General features: G+C 42.6%; 1 protein-coding gene and 1 pseudogene across 3 annotated transcripts in view; one reads left to right on the top strand and one right to left on the bottom strand.

Moving 5' to 3' along the window:
- The window catches only part of LYPD6B (LY6/PLAUR domain containing 6B), a 164,058-nt gene that overhangs the window by 48,291 nt on the left and 96,711 nt on the right, over positions 1 to 19,056 (top strand). The window contains exons 2-3 of one of the 3 annotated variants that reach the window (XM_053918650.1): positions 5,359 to 5,407; positions 10,514 to 10,592. The exons of 1 other annotated variant lie outside the window; for it this stretch is intronic. The gene's annotated coding sequence lies outside the window, so the exon portion shown is untranslated. The remainder of the gene's footprint in view (positions 1 to 5,358; positions 5,408 to 10,513; positions 10,593 to 19,056) is intronic. One more of the 3 variants, XM_045203180.3, reaches the window with a different exon arrangement.
- Positions 1 to 19,056, bottom strand: part of LOC112313125 (small ribosomal subunit protein eS1 pseudogene) — a 43,837-nt pseudogene that overhangs the window by 10,443 nt on the left and 14,338 nt on the right.

Here is a 19,056-nt window from a genome sequence, read left to right on the forward strand (position 1 = left end):
TTTAAAACTTGATACAAAGCAGTAAGAGTTTGTCTTTATTCATTTAATTATTTAACCAATCTTTACTAAGTGCCTGTTATATGACAGGCATCGATCGTTTTGAAACCCAGAGGCCCTGAAACTATAGTATTAAACAACGTCAAGTGTGGGAACAGATACATTGATTAAGATGCAGATCTGTCTCTTGAGTTTTACGAGGTCACTTTTCTTCGAATATGTTCCGGATGGTCCAGGTCATTCTGAACCTGCCTGGCGCACTGTGTTTAACACAGCGCCTGGTGTGTGACTGCACAGAGTGGATCAGGGTTCGGTTCTTGACGCCTTACGTCTGTAAGGTAAGATGAAGCTGCATCAGTTTCGGAAGAGCTCTTTGTTCAAACTGAGCTCTGCAATAAAGGAAAGCCTTATATATATTTTCATTTGTACAGTTTTGTCTATTCTGTTGCATCTCTGCCACCTGTGAAGTTGGGGTTTTAGATCTAAGTAAAGAGCCTAAAGGAAATGAAGAACTTTACATTTGTCCTTTTTTATACAAATAAACTATATATACATATATAGTTTGTGTGTATATATATAATAGATTGATTCTAGCCTACCCAGAGCCCTTTGGATCTTGTTTCTGGCATAGCATAGTTGTTTTACACTCTTGCTTTCAGGTCTTTGGTATTTTTCATAATCATGCCAACTCTGTCCTCATTCGTGCTGAGCAGGACACGTCCAAGGATAAAGTTTTGCACTCTGCCTTTCGTGAGCTTCCCTTGGGCTTAGATTCACCATAATTGGCATTCTTTGTTTCTTTAAGTAGCTACAAATCTAAGTTTACTATAGTTCAGTATATATTCTTATTGTCATCCAGTCACTCATCTGTCCATCACTCTACCTAGAAGCCAACTAACACCAGGTGACTCCTGTGAAGGAGTCACTTCTGCATACTGAGTCCCTTCTGAAACTAAAATACGGAGAAGACAGGGGATGAAATCTAGCAGAGGGGGAAATGGTACAAAAAGACATTTTAAAGCCATATGAGAACTGTAAGCCAGTTTTGAGGCTCATTGCTTTGGAGATGATTGATTCAGGTCAGAGGTGTGCTGGGAAGGTAGGGTGATAGTTCATGTGAACAGCTCCAGTGTCCAGATTGGTGAAGGGAGGGAAGAGGGAAGGGTTGGAGGGAAGTATGGGGAGGGAGGGAGGGAGAGAGAGATGGATTGAAGGAGGTGGAGGAAGTCTGACAGACCGGGGAAAATGTAGCTCTCAGGGAATTAGCAGTCTTAGTGTTTGACAGGATGGGGGGGTAAGGGAGCTTGGAAGGATGGGAAGTTGAGATTCATGGGGTAAAGGGTTCAGTTTAAGATATCAAAGATGCCCTGGCTGGTGTGGCTCAGTGGATTGAGTGCTGGCCTGCGAACCAAAAGGTTGCCGGTTCAATTTCCGGTCAGGGCACATGCCTGGGTTGCAGGCCAGGTCCCCAGTAGGGGCATGTGAGAGGCAACCACACATCCATGTTTCTCTCCCTCTCTTTCTCCCACCCTTCCCTTCTCTCTAAAAATAAATAAATAAATAAATACCTTTAAAGAAACAGATGTCAGAGATGACCATGAGAGGCTAGTGTGTGGATGGGAGCGGGGATAGCAGAGCTGGAGGGAAGTTGAAGGTGTCGGCACTGAGGAAGTCAAATAATCATGGTAGCAGGGTGCTGAACAGGCCATCTATGTCTTAGATGACACAGGAGGACTTGGGATGTCATGAGATCATAGCCAGGTGTCGCTGAGAAGGTAGAAGTGACTAGGCAACCTCTCTGAACCAGGACAGGCACACAGTTCTGGAGGTGGCCCTGGAATTACAGATTTATATCCCAAGGAGAGATTTTGAGTTGACGCCCCATATGTTCCTCCTTGACAACATAATTGTGACTTGTATGTGAGCACATGGCCACCCAATGAAAGACTACATTTCCCAGCCTGTCATGTAACTAGGTGTGGCCATATGACCACAGAACTGACCAACAGAATGTGAATGAAAGTGGTGTTTATAACTGACACAAAGCTTCCTTGGAGAGAAAAGAGCCTTCTCTCTTCTAACTTGAATACGCTTGTGCTCGCCTGGGAATTGACAGCCCTCTTGTACTATGAGGCAAACTACTGCCCTGGGTGTTCGAGCAGTTAGGTAAGAAGTAACCTTGGTTCTTCCTGACTGTGAAGCCCATCTCTAGATACTTCTTATGTGGGAGAGTACTACAGTGTTTTATCTTCTAGCATCATTGCTCTCTTGGGGTTCTGGGATTCTGTCACTCATGGCCCAGTGAATCCACCACCATAGTTTAGGATTGGGAGGAGAGGGTAGTTGGCATCATCAGGGGAAGAAGCAGTATCTCTAAGAGAGACCAGATTTCAAGTGAAGTACGAAGGTGGATGTAGTATTCTGAGAAGAGCTCATGGATGCTGAAGGGCTGTTTTTCCTGGAAACAAGTTGCCAGAGGTACGGTGGAAAGCTTTGAGAGGCGGGGAGCACCGAATGATGGCTGCCAAGGGGAATACGGATAGGGAAGAGAGTTTGGGGATGCACAGGCGGGAATTTACCTTTTGGCAGAGATCAAAGAAGTCAAGGATGTGAGACATGGTCCTAGAAGCTGACTCCAAGATTCCAGAGGATGTCTGATGTAGTCTGTATTGGTCCACATGCAACTTAGTTGGTCCAGATGCAATCAGCTCAAACAGGTAGGCAGCGGGTGAACATGGCCATGGAGAATAAAGTCTGTTGGTGCTGAGGCCTGGGGCCCTGGTCTAATGACGTATCAGGACGGAATGTTGACATACCCTATTGACATTTCCATGAGTGAGACTGGGATGGTGTTCAAAAAGGAAGGAAGGGTAGTCTGTTGTCTGTTCTGGGACAATCCCTGATGCTCTTTCCTCTTTCTCTAAGTGCTCATGGGCCATCTCTTAAAAGATGAAGTTCAGGTACTTTCCATTGGATGTGACATTTTGAGCTATGCATGGTTCATTGTTCATTATCCAGACAGCACTGGGTGTGTTTTTCCTCTTTCCACAAGCACCTTCTAAAATCATTTTTTCATTAACTATGACTTTCACAATTTGTGATTTGTTCTTTCCCCAAGAATTTTCTTTTACATTTCTTGCATATATTAGGAATCTATATTTTGTCTTCTTTAGCTCTTGTCAGTGAATAAATTTTTCCCGATTTATGATGGTCACTTTATGTTCTTTTCTCACACTTACTCCCAGCTCCACTAGTTTGAATTTCTCTTTCATCTCTGATTCTTCCAGATCACTTTGAGACTCTTTTATGTCGTCTTTGTCTTTCTAGTTATAATGGAACAAGAGTTCTCTTGACTTTTTTTGTTCCTGCTGTAATCTAATGGAATATTATTTTGATATTGTGGAGTTGATATAGATGGTGCAGCAATAAATGGGTGAAATAAACATGTATAATTAATGAGATTTCCTCCAGCAAATAAGAAAATAATTATCTACTTAACTTTTGGTACTGATTTAATTATTTCTGGTCCCTGTGTGTGAATGAATAGACATAATAAATAGTACACTGAGTAAAAATTGTTTTCTTCCTTTTTAAGTGCTCAAGCAAGGATTTGAATACCAGCTACAACTTCACTAAATAAATGTAAATGAACTTTTGACATAGGAATGTTTGGACTCTGGCTCCCATACGTAAGAAGAATTGAATGAGGCCTTCTAACTTCAGTTATGGAATTCCAGAGACATGATATAATCTTGGAGACATATTTTGCACGGGAAGATCATAATTAAATTCGCTGAGCCAAATATTCAAAGGCTTGTCTGAAAGGTGCCGCTGAACCCCAGGCAGGTGGAAATGAGTAGTTAGGAGACTGTTACCCTGGGGTTAACTGCTTGGGGATTAAGTTCTGGATGTGGTGCCTTATTAGAGCCAGGAGAGTAATTATGCATTTCCTATGAGACTGGAATTCTTGACATCATTCATTAATTCTCAGATGGATTCTTTTTTGTAAAGAAGAATGAGAAAGCTGGATTTTACTTTAAACTTAAATTACCTAAAACAAAACAACATTTACAGACAATAAGAATGTAAGCACTCTTTGCAATTCCTGTTTTCATGTCTGCTCCTTGTCAATAGGTGACAACTAACTCGCTAGTTGTCACAAGGGGCTTCAGACCACCGCCACAATGTTGCTGGCTTGCTTGGCATTGCTTAGCTGCTGGTCAGGGGACTTTTAAGGAGGATGGGCAAGTATCCAGTAGTAACTCCAAAAACATCTATTAAAACAACAAAAAATTATTAACATCTTATGTCATTATTCTGGTTTGTGTGACTTTTAATGTTCAGGAATTTTTGTTTTAAAAGATTATGGCACTGTTTTCCAACTTTAATCTGCAAAGACAAAAGTTGAAAGGGCATTTCTCTTTTTAAAGGGATGGGAGGCTGTCCCACGTGATGCCATGCTCCTGGTGGAAGACATTTTATTCTCGAGATGATGATTAGTGTGTGTCTAGCTGGGCTCTCCCACCCCCAGTGGGAGTTTGTTTGAGCACAGTGGTGCTTAGTGATTTGCATGCACTTGGGTTGAACAATAAAAATTATTTACTCTTAGCTAATCTGGTTAATTATTGCTCTCTGGTGTTGAAGCCATCAGATTCTGCCAGGTGGGAGAGAGGAACTGAGAGCGAAAACGTGAATGAGGCCATGTAAGGGAGCACAGACAGAGCGAGAGATGTCAAGGAAATGAAAGAGAGAGAGGCCAGTGTGACAGCAAGAGGGTGAGGAGGTGACAGGAGGGTGTGGGAAGGAGAAGGAGGGGCGGGGCGGGGAGAGGGAGCTGGGAAGAGACAGACAGACAGACACAGAGAATGAGAGAACGAGAGAATGAATATGCAAAACCAGAGACAAGCTGAGGAGGGAGGACAGGGAGAGAAAAATGGGAGGTAGGGAGTCAAGTCTGAGGAGGTCTTGTGTTCGGTAGGGCCCCTTGGTAACTGCCAGGACTCGTTCTGATGAGTTCTCGTGGAGCAAATGTAAGTTTATTGTATGCCGGTTAATGAATGGAAAATCATTTGAGAGACAAGTAGCAAATTCACCCCTATGGGTTAAAATTTCTTTATTTCCTTTCAGTTCATGCTCTCAGATCCTGAACTTGGGTCCTGAGCTGCGTTAATCATTACTTAATATTAATATGGAAATGAGTTTACCCTGTTTCAAGTCCCAGTTTCAATCAGAAAGTAATTATGAAAATTAGTCTTACAGATGCTGTTGCTTTCCAGGCAATAATTAAACCTCTTAGCCATCTCTGGGTCGTTGATTTTTTTCTTCTTAAGTTGTTTATTTTGCTATGCTTACTTTCTGCAGGTGAGAAAAGATGGAGAGTTCCTGCTGACTGAGGGCTTCATTAGTTGAGGTGGGTAAGTTTCCATCAAGAGAAGAGAGTGAATGGAATGTTTTAGAGCTGAAGACAAAGGAAGAGAAAGATCAGCTGCTTTCTTCTCATCTGAAGCAAAGATTATTATTTTTTTAAGTGGGGCTAGAACCTTTAAAACTCCAGTTGTTTTCAGAGGAGTATGTTGGAGCCAGATCTCCATCCTCAGTGGGAGCCGGCCAAACGTGCTGCCAGTTCTAGTTTCTGCTGATCAGTGAACAGGTGCTCAGCAGCAGCAGCACATAAGAATAATTGTTATTATCTCATTTATAAAGTGCTGTGGGGGCTGCACACTACTCCGGAAGTGGAGCCTGGACGGCGCGCGGACGCACTGCTCTGCTGGCACCATGCATCCCGTCCTCTGCTCCCACCTCCTTCCCCCCAAAGGGAGCCTCTCCCACTAGCAGAGCAGGGCAAAAGCCACTTTGAAAGTCCTTCAAGTATGAAGGCGTGAAGGGCACGGTATAGATGTAGGGACTGTTCTTTAACTTTAATCTGCAAAAGTTGCAGTCTCAACAGGATGTTAGAAAAGAGTCTCCTTTTGTGCAGACCATACACAGGAACTCACAGTGGAGGGAGCTAGGGTTGGCAGATAAAATACACGACACCCAGTTACACTTGGATTTCAGATAAGCAATGAATAAAACATTATTTGTTGTTTGTCTGAAATTCAAATTGAACTGAGCCTCCTGTGTTTTTATGTGCTAAAGTGGCAACCCAGGTCGCACCACCTCCTGTGGGGAGCACCAGACCCCGGGCAGCGATGGGCCTGCATTTGCGGGGCTGTGCCGCGTTCCCTGCACCTCCCTCCAGAAGGCAGTGTCAGTGCAACTGGGAGTAATTGCAGAAGGAGGAAGCAGAGTTTTCGGATTAGATATCATCAGACATTTATACAAGTAGGCAATACAATAAGCCTCTTTAATAAATTAGGTTGCTTTACTGACTTTGGGGAAAGTTAATGGCTGTTGATCTGACAGTAAGAAATACAAGTATGTTTGAATCTAAACATCAGCAGTTTGGGGGTATTCTGTCATTTCAACATGTACCCCCGTGATTTTTAATGTGCAGACACAAGATTTAGTTAATGATGAAATAGAAGGGAGTATAATTTATAGAAGTCATTGGGTCAAATATTGTACTTTTGATTACATTGAGCCAGTGTCTTTTCAAGGTCTTGCAAATAAAGATAGTAAATAATTGCTTACTTGTTATAACTTTTCCTTTTTGCTCACTTTTTGAGGGAGTTAGCATGGAGTGATGGAAATCCTGGGAGTTAGGAGGCCCGGCGCCAGTGCGCTCCCTGAATTGTTTATTTCCTTTGTGAATGGTGCCAATGTGGGTACATTTTGAGTTTCATTGGGAAGTCCTGACACTTAAAGTTCCTGCGGCTACCTTCACTTGTTTGTTCTCAAACTGATTTGGATCCACGTGGTCCAAATCTGTTTGTCCTGTGTGAGTTGTGTAGGACATGACTGTGGAGATTTAAAAATGGGTTTGATTTTTGCATTTTGCTTCTGTAAGTTAAGCTTCTCTACTACACGAGTACATTGGGACTTTGATGGATACAGGTACAGATACAGGTTTAGCATGCTGCTTTAACAGGAGAAAGTTAGGACAAATGTGAGATGACGGGACGCGGGTGCACTTCCTGCACTTTCACAAGGCTCCCGAATGCTTTTCGCACACACTGAACTGTCAGTGCAAGGATCAGGGCCTTTGCATGCCTCCTGAATTCCCGACCAGCTGCCAAAGCGATCGCGTAAGTGAATTGTTTCCTGATGCCCAGTGACCACTAATGTCCCCCATATACAGCTGGTTATGAGCTGAGGTTTTGAAGTTGGCTGCCTATACTTGAGCGAAATCTGTAAGAAAGCTTTGCCGTTGTGGTCCACAGGACTAGGGAGGGCAGGACTTCAGAGGGACAGGAGCTCTTCTCTTACATCTGTTTCTTCAGAGATCCGAGTGGGTGTCTGAGCCACTGGCCGACTTCCTCATGGCAGCATCACAGGAGGCCGGCAGGAGGCGGTCCATGTTGCTAGGTCCTGCCAAGCTTGGAACCCGGTAGAGCTCTAAGACTTTTGAATACCATTTCTCTGAATAATGAAGTGTGTCCTGGTGAGGAGGGTGGAGCCAGCCCCCTCCCAGCCTTCTGTGAGTTCTCCAAAGCTCTGTGACCAGGAGCAATGCCTAGTCCAGGACTGAATGTCTTCTTTTGTGGTGGCTGATCTTCAGGAATACAAGTCTTAAACTTAGGGACTTTTAAAACCTTATTTCCCAAAGACTGAAAGGACAGCTAGCCCTCCAGGTTAGACCACGCCCAATGGCCCAGCCTTAGTTGAGACCACCTGTAAGTCTGTTGGCACAGCGGTGTCATACTTAATAAGTAGGTGGCCAGGGGCTTTGACTGGAAGTTATTCCCGAGATTCACGCAGGCTGCACAGTGCTGTTCTCAGCAGCAGTGGTCTCTCTGGTGTTTCAGGGATGTTCTGAATGAGCAATTTGTCGTCATCATGTAATATCTGAGGAATTTTACACTTTTGTTCTAAAGAGAACCATTTATTCAAACTTATTTCCTGTTAGGAAAAGATTATTGAGGACTGCTGGGGAGTGACAGGGAGTGGTGGAGCATGTGACCATCTGACCTTGGTCACACCGCAAGTTGAAGTCATTATCAAGTTATAGCCCCTTCCCTTTGAGCCCAGGCGGGACTCCAGAACGCCTCTCAGCTCAGTGCTCAAGCTCTCATGGCTGATCACATGGCACTGACACACGAGCTGGTGCCAGTTTGCCACTTCTGCTTTAGGTAGATTATCTTCTCCAAATTTCTCTAGGAATTTGTATTCAAAAGTGGTGGGTTGCCCCTAGGTCCCCCTGCCCTGTCACCAATGGGCAGTGGGTCCTTGTGCTGGACTACAGGACCTTGTAGAGGCTTACGTTCAAAGAGAGGTAACTGGCCAATGTATCCTCTTTTTGGAAAGTTTAGTTCCTCCCTACTATACTCTCCTACAGGCTTTATGAACCAAGTCTGTCTTATTTATACGGACTTCTACATGGTGGCTTTGTGTAAGCCATTGTAAAAGCCAAAATGAATCCTTCTTTGAACTTACTAATATTTGAGAATTCTCCTTTCAAGATTGCCATGTAGACTGGGCTGTGAATTACCCAGAATTTGAAGTATAAAGAACAAAACATATAAGAATCGGCTTCCTGTCTGTGCTAATACAAACCCAGGCCCCTCCTGCCGCCAGGCTCTTTGAGGCACTTTAAATCAGCATCTTGTCGTTTGAACCCAGTGCTTGTCAGAGTTCTGCTCTTGCAGGCAGAGCTATGTCTTGAGTTAGAACCCATTTGCTTAGAGCATCTTGTCCTCCGTTGTGCTGCTTTCAATAAGTTGCCTTGGCTTGATGTTCGTCCGTGTGTGCCTTTGGCAAAGGAAGCGTGCCTCTGAACCCGGCTAACTACTCAGTTATTAAATATCAACAGGACTGAGAGGAAACAGCCATCTCAGGATGGGGTGCTTCTCTGCCAGAGCCAGCCTCAGCTGTAGCAGGGTAGGGACAGGCCAGCAGCGGGGAGCCAACACCAGAGGACACCTGGAACACTCAGGGGGACTGTGAGTGCTTCCTTTTTCTCCAGTGTGTGTCGCCTGTGGGAGTGCTCCTGAGCCACCACACAGCCCAAAGGCTAGAAATGAAAAGGAATTGGGATGGGGGTGAAGTGGGACACCACACAGAGCCCAAGAAAGTCAGCCACTGAATTACGAATTTGGTAATACCTAGTGGAAATGCTGAGGCTTAGGAAATGCTTGGCAAACCATCAAGTATAGTTCTCTGGTTCATGGCACAAGGGCACCAAGCCAAAGGGTAGAGTGGGGCCACAATCCAACCTGTTGTCTGTCTGGCAGAAGGTGACATTGGCCTGAAGAAAGGGAGGCCTTTTTCAAATGCTCGCACAGACACCGTCCTGTCACCAAGCGCTACGCACACAGAGCATTCACCTGCCCAGAGGGGCTCCTTTCCCTAATTTTCACAAAGGTGCCATGTGGGCTGGGAGGGGCCCTCCTACTTCTCCCAAGTCCTCGAGGTAGGTCATACTTTTGTGTGGACATGGATCTGTGTGGGCCTCCTGGCTCAGGAGACGGGCTCTCAGAGGTTGCGGAGGGCGGGAGCTACCTTGCGCGAGATGAGCTCAGGATGCATGTGGCAACATATAGAAGAAGTTTTTCCCTTTCAACTCTCTGTCAGCCCTACTGATTAGTCAAGAAGGAAGTATCAGTTTGTTAAAAGAGATATCAGCAAGCGCTAGAGATGCCTTTGTTAGCTACACCAGCCCCAGAGGGAGAGCTGTACTCAGACCCCTAGGTTTCTGCAGGGAATGCTTGTACGCATTTACTGACATCTTTAGTGTTCATTGTATGTGTCTTTGAAAATACCTTCTGCCTGTGCCAAGGGATACTGATTGTCTATTCAAAGAAGTGAAGTAACATTTGAAATATAACTATATAAAAGAGATGAGTTGATTTCTTCATTGTTTTAGTCAAATCCAAGTTGTCACTGGCTTGGATTGCATTTAGAAAACACTGATTTAGTGTAAAGGGATCAAATGTAAGATAGAATTGTGAAGTTATTTGAGGAAGAGAGGCCTGTGTCACAGTAATACAGGTTTTTGATGACATCTGCTGAGAAGAGAAGAAGAAGAAACATTTGCACTGTAGTCGGAGGACTTGGGTCCAAGTGTACGTGTATGTGCGTGCGTCCCTGGGTTTGTGTGGACCTGTTCCATGAAAGAAATTGTGGACTCTCTGTGTTCCTGAGGGTGGGGCTAGAAGACGTAGGAGAGACTGGAGCTATTTAGCAGTCAAGCAATTGACTCCATGTATTTTTTCTATAGGGAAGAAATGGCTGGATTAAAGCCAGAACTCAAGGTCTCGCTTCCTGTTTCCCTCTGTGTCTCTCTCCTTCATCCCCCGTCTGTCAGTCTTTCTCACACGTGAATGCGGCATGCTCACACTCACACACACACACACACACACACACACACACACACACACAATCCACCAGTGATTCAAGTCTGCTGTGTCCCTTGTAGGATTCCCTGCAGAGGCCACCAAGTAAAGTACCAGACCGTGACATGGGGAAGTAAGGACGTTGTTCTCAGACATCCTCAGGTGAGATAACACATTCAGCCGTTGGCATGAATATGGCTGGGGTTCCTGCAGTAAAAGCACTGTTTGGTATCCAGTGGCAACGTTAGTTTTTGTTTACATAAAGACAAAAAGTGTCATCTGATATAATCTCAGAACACTGCTGCCACAGGCTTTGAAACAATTAGTTTAGATGATTTCACAGAGCATTAAGCTTAACAATGTCGGTGTGTTCCTAAATGCTCTTCAAGACAATTTTTGCAGTGAGGCCAAAATTTAGGCTGGCAAGAGGGCAACCTCAAATAGGCAATCTCAGCTTTTTTGACATATCATTGACCCACTATAAACCTCACATATTAAAAGTAAGCGGTTTGTTAAGGTTGACGTGTGTGTATCTGTGAAACTATCACCATAATCAAGATGGTGAACACATTCGTCACCCCCGAATGTTTCCCTGTGCCCCTCGATAATGCCCACCTCCCGCCGCTCTGTGGCTGCTCTTCCCCAGGCGGGGAAGTGCCTTCTGTCTCTGTAGATTAGTTTGCACTTGCCAGAGGTTTATGTTGAGAGTACAGTATATACTCATTTTCGTCTTGCTTCTCTACTCAGTATAATTAGGGATTCGTGTAAGTTGTATGTATCATTAATCTATTCCAGGTACTGCTGAATAACACTCCATGGTATGGCTACGCCCTGTGTGTGTGTCCATTCACCTCTTGGTGGATATGTGGGTTGTTAGTAGTTTTAGGCTGTTACAAATAAAGCTGCTCTGAACACTCCTACACAAGTATCTGCATAGATGTACATTTTCTTTTTCTTGGGTAAACCCCTAGGAGTGCAGTGCTGCATCATTAGGTAGTTGTGTGTCTCACCATTAAGCCATCACACCACTTTCCAAAAAGCCACACTATTTTCTGTCCCCACTGACAGGTATGAGTTTCATTTTCTCCACGTCCTCGCCAACACTCGGTACAGAAGCCATTTCATCTCATTGTGGTTTTGATTTGCATTTCCTAACTGAGTAGTGATGTTGAACATTCTTTATTGCCATTTTCCATTTGTATTTGCTCTTCGATGAGGTACCTACTTAGTTTAAAAATTGGACTATTTTCTCATTATTTTTGAGCATTCTTGTATATTCTGAATGGAAGTCCTTTATCAGATATATGATTTGTAAATATTCTCCCAGTTGGTGGCTTATCTTTTTTATCCTAACAGTGTCTTTCAAAGAACTGAAGTTTTAATTTTGGTGAAATTCAATTTATCATTTTTTTCTTTTATGATGATGAGAAGGAGGGAGTGAGGGAGGGAGAATGGCATTAAGAAGATTTTATTGTTGTTTGTGTTAGTTTCTCCCCCTCCCTGTCACTTCCCCAACAACAAGAAAAATAAAGTTGCTTTTTACTAGCATCAAGGAAACCCGGAGAGGAGACTTAAGAGGTCGCTTTTGACCTGTTGAGTTCGAGGGCCCCTGGAAGGTGTCCAGACGGGTCTGCGGGACATGGGAGAGGTCTGGACTGCAATCTGGGTCAAGAATCATCAGTCCCTAGGAGTCATTTAAAGCAGAGGCCTGGATGAGGCCACCTGGGGAGTAGGTATAGACAAGAGAATGAAAGGCGCCTGAGGACTGGGATTACCCCCCATTTAGAGGTCAGGAGGATGCGGAAGAGCCATCGAAGGAGACCAACAGGGAATGGCCAAAGAGGCAGGATGATATTCAGAGAGTGACATCTAGGAACCAAGAGAAGATACCGTTTCAAGAAAGAAGATGCAATATATCAATACAATGTCGGTTGCTCTTAAACTTGAGGAAAATGAGGCCTTAGAATGAACTGAATTTGGAATTTGGCCATGTGGAGGACTGGGACAAGTGCAGTCTTGCTGAAGTGGTAGGAATGACAGTGTGATTGGAGTGAGCTAAAGGGAGAATGTAGGAGAGGTAGTGTGACAGTGAGCATGGATGGTCTTTGGAACCGTGCTGTGAACGGGTGCACAGGAATAGAGAGTGATCAGGTGCATATGCCTGGGATGCTGAGATGTCTTAAAGGAGACCAGAAAGGGCTCCCTGTGGTTGCCTCTGAAAAAGAGATCGAGTGGACTTGGATAGAAAGGAGATCGAGGGAGAATTTTTCCCCGTCAGTCTTGCATTGCTCTTATTGAGAAGCAGCCCTTTCAAGGTTCCTGTTAATATGTGAAAATGCACATAACCTATGCTTTACATAGTATGATTACGGCAAACAAACAAAAAACTATGCAGAGAAAAGGCAAAAAGAAAGTACATAAAATATTAAAAGTAATATTTTGTGGTGGAAATGGAATGAACTTTAGAATCTGAAATAATGTACATTAAGTGTCTGGACATTAATAGGTTCTTGGGCCATTAGTAGTATTTCTTACAGTTTTCCAATGTTTTAAGGGGAGGAAATATTCACACATATTTATACATTACTATTATAATTAAAAGTTAGAAACATTGAAATCAGACTGGGACAGCCCTTGCTGAAATGTTAGGAGTGTTTGGTTCTACGTCATTTTCTACTTGGTATAGTTTCTGTGTTTTTAACACCAACCAGCTAACACACAAACTGAGTTCCTTTAAATAGAAACATCAGGTGATCTGTGTTTTCTGACGGGGTCACTGACTGTTTTGTTGAACAAGAGAAGAGGGCGTGTAGTAGAAAACTTGGATGGTGCCGGCCATCTGGAAAATCAGCTGGAGAGAATTTAATGCGCCAGTAAAACAGATGAATGAAAGTGTGATTTCATTTACACACAGCCCTCAAGGCTTGAGTCTCCTGCCTAACCTGAGATCTACCTGTGAGGCTTGTAAAAAGGGTGGCTTGTAAGGACAGTCCAGTTTAACTGTTTTCCTGGTGTTATTACTTAAAGAGTCCCCTTTCCCTTCCAGAAGTGTCCCAATTTGGAGGATATATTATGTGGTCCCTCAATGTAAGGGATGGAAAACTCTTACAGGTTATCACAGGACTCAGCAATACTCTTGGATGGCTTTCCTCAAAGATTGGTATATTAGAGTGGAGAAATAAGATTTAGTTTAATGGGTCAATGACATTAAAAGGATGTCAAGGTCAACTACCAGATTTAAATTCTGTGACGCAGTTGAGAAAGATAAATAACATTTGGGATGGGAAGGTAGACTCTCCGGTGAACTTTTCTGCCCTTACTAGTTGGGCAATATAAGTATGGGTTCTTAATATAGGCCAGGGAGAGCAATATTAAGTAAAATATGTTGCAAACCATAAGGCTCTAGTCAGATGTGAAGTGCTTTCATTTGTATTATTCTGTTTGAGTCTATCATAGTCTCTGATTTTTAAAATAGATATGGGAATAGCTAGTAATTGATGGATCTGGGAATAAAATCCATGTCTCCTTGTGCTCTTCCAGTGTAACACACATCTGGGAGTCTTTTTCACACTCTCTGGGTAGGGCTTTTTCTGACTAGGACAAAAAGTGAGTTTAGATGGCTTCCTGAAGTAACAACCATGCCTGGTTACTTTTTCAGGAAACCAAGCTTTCTTCACTATATGAGTTGCCTTTTCTTCACAAGGTTTTGAGAAGGTGTAGAGTTTGGGACTAAAAAATCCTTGCCCATTTTCAAGATGGAAGAGTAGTTGGTTGGCTACTGTCAGATTTGGCATGTGCCATTTTTCTCAACATTGGAAATCTCATTCCTTTCTCTTTCCACCTGAAAGTCCAGTATAGCAAAGGGAAGTGAAGCTGTGGACAGAACAGTTAAAAGAGGTTCGAGGGTTGACCTGTTACTATTTGAGGCTTTTACTTAGTACTTTGCTCACATACCAACTTCTAAATGAAGGATTACAATATGGAATTTAGGGATTGAAATTGAAAATAAGAGCTTATAGCTAATTGCTCTTTCAACTCTTTCTGAGTACACAATCTTTGGAGAAAAGTCTTATCATTGTAAGTAATGCTTTTATCTCAGTGCCAAGCGATATTGTGTTTTGATCTAGGTATCCAGTGTTTGGATATATATTTCTTTCTAAAAAAATGTTAGTATTTTGTGCAACTAAATTAAATAACTACTGATAAAGAAAAACCCCAATATAGCTCTTACCTGCTTTTCTAAAACCATATCAAGACCCCACATATCTGAGAGAAGGAAATTGTGCCTTAAGGCTTAACACAGAAGTCATGAAGGCGGGTCCTCATTAAGCTGGGCTGTCAGCAGCCTGCAAATTAGAACTCTAGGAAATGTTGAAACTTAAAGTTCACCTTCAACATGAAGAGGGTTCACACATGCTATTCTGTGGGCTAATCTTTAGTGACAGATGCAGAGAAAGGAATCTCAAGTGTTATGAGGAAAACCCAGGCCTTTCATTTTAAGTCCTTTTGGCTTTCATTTTAGGCACCAGCCAGTCATTGACAGAAATGACTGAAGGGCCTGATCCCAACTATTTCCAAGGGCCTTCTTTTACATGAGATACTTAGAGAATCATGCAGTGTTCTACTCTGTGGCATATTTTATATATACGACAATAACCACAAATATCTGTGATCCTAATGGATTGTTCCCAAATTAATTGCAGTGTGGACTTGTGGCGGTGGTGGTGGGGGGAGCTCATAGAGTTGAGAATCAATTCTTACAATGATTTAAATTAGATAGTACCACAGATTAAATTGTTTAAACTTTTTTGCCTCAATTTTCACATCTATTAATGAAGATTTTAATAACTTCTCTACTTGCCTTATTGGGATGTTTTTATGGTCAAATGGATGATAAGATGTCATAGCCTTTGAAAAATAGAACCTGATTGTGGTAGAGACTTGCAGTGCTCACCGACACCTAGTTTATCTTCGTGGGAAAATTTCCTGGCTTCCCTTCTAATTGGGCAGGTCATGTGATTCCTTCTGTCCAAGAGGTAATAGTTGAATGTGAGTCACTCTGGCCAGATTATTTAATTACTGGCATGAGCTCTCTTCCCTTGCTGTTGTGACTGTGAAAATGTGTTTCTACATTTACAGGTGTTCGGAATGCTGAGACAATACATGGAAGATAGTTATCTGGGGGAGGTGGCCCCTGGGGGCTTTGAATAAGCAAAAAATAGACTTACACTGTATCAGATCATTGAGATTGAGGGGTCATTTGTTTCAGCAGCATAACTTACCCTATCCAGACTGCTCCAGGTATAAAGAAGTCATAAAATTACTATTGTGATTAATAGTCAGAAATCTCCCAGATCCCTCCTAATATTCACCGTTTATTTACTAGTGTGCCATTTCTTGACACCACATGGAGTTAAGTCTGGTTATTTGGACTTTCTTTCCATTCCTGTACTCCCAAGAATTTGTAATGCCCTTTTGAATGTAACACAAATGATCAAACTCTATTGGCAGTCAAAACATACTGGCAGAATCACCATAAAAGGAGCTAAGTGCAAGAAGTGCTCTATCTAGCATATAATGGTCACTCAGTGAACATTTACTGCCAAAAGAAAATCAGGTGATGTAGCTGTTACCAGTCATTCCATGTGGCAAAATCTAGTAGTGAACCTTCAGTTCTCAGCTGACCTCACAAGAAAGGTTTGGCATATTTTATCACTCCTTATTTCTCGAAAACCTTTTTTTTTTTTAATTTTTAGCTTCCTGAGCTTCAGAATCTTCTAGTTTTCCTCCTGCCCTAGGGACCACCCCTTGGTCACCATGCTGTACCCTCTTCCTCCTGACTCCTAAATACTAGAGCGCCCCAAAGCTCAGTCTTCGCATGCGCCTCTTTTATTTGAATCTCTCAGTCATATCTGCTCTCTGTCTTACTATTGAATGATTTCTTTTTAATTTATACATTTCTTCTATATAGAGAGTATTAGTACTCTGTCTATCCTATATTGCTGATAATTTTCATTTGTTGTTCGATTGTTACTTTAAAGTTTTTCCATATAGACATCTTACATTTTTATATAATCAAACATGTCATTTTTAAAGGCTTTTGCAATTGGTTGGGAGAGGGTTGGAGGGATCAGCTAATGTGTGATGTGATAATGCTTAAAATATGAAAATGGTTCTATATTAAATCCACGTTTTTCTTCAGAGCAGGGCCGTGTTATTCCTCTCTCGTGGTTTAGACATGTCCTTTGGGTTACGTAGCTATATGGTGAAGGGTCATGTGATCCCAATCCGTATTCTTACCAAATTTCCCATGTCACTGTAATAACAATCTATTCCTGTGTAACAAAGCACTCCAAAATACAGTTGCTTGTAGCACTCATCATTATTTATTACTTCTCGTGGTTTCTGTGGGTCAGGAGTTGAGAAGTGGCTTGGCTGGGGCTGGACGGATCAGGGTTTCTCCTGAAGTTGTCATCAGGTGTTGGCCAGGGCTGCAGTCATCTGATGGCCTGTCTGGAGCTGGAAGACTTATGTCTATGGTGACTCATGTGATGGAAAGTTGGTTCTTCCTCCTATGGGCCTCTTCAGGACACTGCTGGGGTGTCCTCATGACACGGGGCTTGGCTTTCCTCAGAGCAAGTGATCCAAGAGACCAAGGCACAGAAACTCCAGTGTCTTTTATGACTTAGGCTTAGAAGTCACATATCGTTCCCACCTAATTCTATTGGTTGCATTACGGACCAGCCCCGCTCCAGTGTGTGTGTTAGGGGCGGGGGAGGGAACTACCAACGGTTTGGCTACCAGGAGGGGGATCATCAAGGGCCACTGTGGAGGCTGGCTACCACTAAAACTGAAGAGCATTATTTGTTTTAGATGTATTCTTGGGCTTGATATACTTTTAAACTTAGAATACAGGAATCGCAACTGATGGATACTAGGGTTTGTCTAAAGCACTACAGCCTTTATACTCGAGTAGGATAGAGATGGATGAGGTTTTGCAGACTATTCGCTCAATGATATACCTCTGGTACACTTTCTGGGGCTAACTTTGTTATTCTTGATTTTCTACTTCTTCTATACCTCTCTGAATCCAAATATTTTGAATAAATAGATCAGGCAAGGGCAAGAAAATGTTTAAGACAGAGTAAAAGAGCTACCAATAATAGCAGTAACTTTTCTTTACTGAGTTCCTGCTTTGTGCCACCTGTATAAAGATCCTTTCCATAAGTTCCCTCTGACTTAGTCCTTCCATAGTCATTGATGGGAGATGATGTGTTCCCCATTTTAAGTATAATGAAACTGAGGTTCCGAGCAATTTGTCTAAGGTCTTTTTAAAAAAGATTTTATTTATTTATTTTTAGAGAGAGGGGAAAGGAAGAAGAAAGAGAGAGAGAGAAACATTAATGTTTGGTTGCCTCTCATATGCTCCCTACTGGGGACCTGGCCACAACCCAGGCATGTGCCCTGACTGGGAATCGAACTGGCTACCATTTGGTTTGCAGGCCAGCGCTCAATGCACTGAGTCACACCAGTCAGGGCAATTTGTATGAGGTCTTGCAGTAAGTGGTTGAGCTGAGCTTTAACCAGCTGGACCTTTAGCCCAGGTCGATCTACCTTCCAAGGCCATGGTTATTCTGCTACCTCTGATCATATCCAATTGATATAAAACACATGTATGTAAAATGTTTGGGTGTCAGAAAGTTGAAAAAATGTAGAGTAGTGTGTTATCTGGAAGGATCTGTCAAAAATAAAAGGTTCAGGAAAATGTAATCCCAGATACAAAAGCACTTTAAAAATGAAAAGTGCTTTATAAATGTAAGGTGGCTGTGTGATTAATATTATTCAGCTCAGAGAACTAATTAAATGAATCATGTATAATCCTGGTATTTCTTCTGCAGTCAGATTATAAAAGAGTACCTGCCCATTAACCCTTACCCTGTTAAAACATAAAGCGCCCATCCAGGTAATACGTTGGAATTAATGTGTAATTAAAGAAAATGATCGCCCGCTCAGCTATGAAATAGGGATGGCAATATTTTAAGTTAATATGCGTTCTAGACCAATACATGTTTTAGATTAGGAAACTCTGCTGAAATGTATAATTTAGGAAGATATCAAATCATCAGTTTAAAATTAAAGCACAAAGAGCTTTATGCCTTCAAAAGCATTCTGTTGTAGTGTCGATATGGTGTCATATTTGTCTTCGATGCAAAGACGTTGTCTTTCTGACAACTACTGTTTACAGAAAATAAGCCTTGGGGATGGGAAAGCATTTCTTCCTCTTGGAGTTTCCCCCTTTTGGCATGAGTGTTGGCGGCGTTAACACATTAACAGCGAACTGAGATGATGGTCTTGAGATGATGTGTAGCCCTCATTACAGCGCCTTGGCACCCGGCCCACAGACACCAGCAGCAAGAGCCCTGATTTTATTTTAAAAGGAGTTAGAAGAATGTGAAGAAGGTCATGGCCATCAATCTGTTATCGCTCTGCTAGATAGGATCTCTTTAAGGAGGAGCATGAAACATATTTTAAAACCGTCAACGAAGGCCCCCAAATGACAATGTTCATCTTTCCACTTTCTAATGAAAGTGCTCAGTCTCTGAAAGAGAGCTTACAAGCACTGCAC

This window comes from Desmodus rotundus, chromosome 2 (assembly GCF_022682495.2).
Source record: "Desmodus rotundus isolate HL8 chromosome 2, HLdesRot8A.1, whole genome shotgun sequence".
Lineage (NCBI taxonomy): Eukaryota > Metazoa > Chordata > Mammalia > Chiroptera > Phyllostomidae > Desmodus > Desmodus rotundus.